Here is a 1,395-nt window from a genome sequence, read left to right on the forward strand (position 1 = left end):
AGGGAGTCTGCCGCTTCAGGCCCACAGCACCTGTCCGGCAAAGGATAAAAGGTTATAATTCTGACAAAAGGATAAACTAAAGAAAACAACAAAATACACCAAATCTGAATTAATGGAAACAACAAATTAAAGCAAATGTAAAGGACTGCAAGGAATAAACAAATTAAATCAAATTAAAGTAAATGTAAAGGACAGCAAGGAATACACAAATTAAGTCAAATTAAAGTAAATGTAAAGGACGGCAAGGAATACACAAATGTAATAATCAATGTCCTTATAGTCGTGTATTAGGAACATTACCCTGACGCCTAAGAACGGCTCCCGCAATAGGCCAGAGCAAGCAGTCTGGGCCTGTCCACAGCGAGGAGCGAAGCTCACAGAGCCCAAAACTCGAGAGCCAAAACAGCAGCACGGGACGGGAATGATGGCCAAAGGTGGGGAGCGAGAATAGTTAGAACACCCCTGGAAAGAGGATTAGAATTACTATAAAATCTGTATGAAAGTGACGGTGTAACTTATAATATGGGGGAGGGGCTCATACGTACCACCCGGTGCAGCCAGGCGCAGCCACAGAGCCGACAAGGGAGGGAATGAGACCCGCAAATCCCACAGCCAAATCCCGCTGTGACATAAAGAATTGATAAGGCAGGGGAACTACGCAGCAGATTTAAAGAGAGCAGACAACGGCACTCAACAACAGTGTGCAACGCCGCTATCACGGAGCCTCTGGCGGAGCAAATGCCTCCTCTAACACCCCGGACGTCAGCTGCGCTAAGATGGGAAAGGGTCAGCAGTGTGCAGCTTTTGACCATGAATAAATGACAGACTGCACAGTACTTTACCTGTCCGGTAGAGAGTAGGACATGAATACTGCCACGCCAAACAATTTGCGTTACTCCGCCAAGCTGCAGCCACCACAGGAGAAGCGGAAATGGGAGGGACCCAGTTTGGCACCTCAGTTTAAATAGCCGGTGCGCACAATTGGTGTGCTGGCCCGGTGCCAAGCAGCGGCACAGAGGGAGAAGACCTCCGGTCACATCAGCACAGAATACTGCTTTGAACCGGTATACATGTATCTTGTGATTGAATAATACCCTCTCTTGTATTTAAGCATGTGAAGGACACTGATCTGGGAACTACTTGTCCCACGCAGCTCTGTATGTGATGACTACTTCCATTCTTGCAAGGATAATTAATACATGTATCTTGATATTGAAGATCAAGCCGGTGACGAGTGATATTTTTATTAACAAAAGATAATGACTGTAAAAGCAACCACATTTTTAACAAGCTGAACAAATATTAAACTGCTGAAATGTACAGTAGTATAAAGCTGAACTGAAACTATGAACCACATGCAGTAAATAGGATTGACAGAAGTTTTGATGATATCTG

The 1,395-nt window shown here is 44.8% G+C and overlaps 1 long non-coding RNA gene across 1 annotated transcript; it reads right to left on the reverse strand.

Moving 5' to 3' along the window:
- Positions 1–358: 358 nt before the first annotated feature.
- On the reverse strand, positions 359–978 carry LOC104959639 (uncharacterized). The gene is made up of 3 exons (XR_799893.1): positions 843–978; positions 546–622; positions 359–462 (listed from the first exon to the last, which is right to left on the reverse strand). It is a non-coding gene; the product is annotated as an uncharacterized lncRNA (long non-coding RNA).
- Between the last annotated feature and the right edge of the window lie 417 nt (positions 979–1,395).

Source organism: Notothenia coriiceps, unplaced genomic scaffold (genome assembly GCF_000735185.1).
Source record: "Notothenia coriiceps isolate Sejong01 unplaced genomic scaffold, NC01 NC01_scaffold00030628, whole genome shotgun sequence".
Lineage (NCBI taxonomy): Eukaryota > Metazoa > Chordata > Actinopteri > Perciformes > Nototheniidae > Notothenia > Notothenia coriiceps.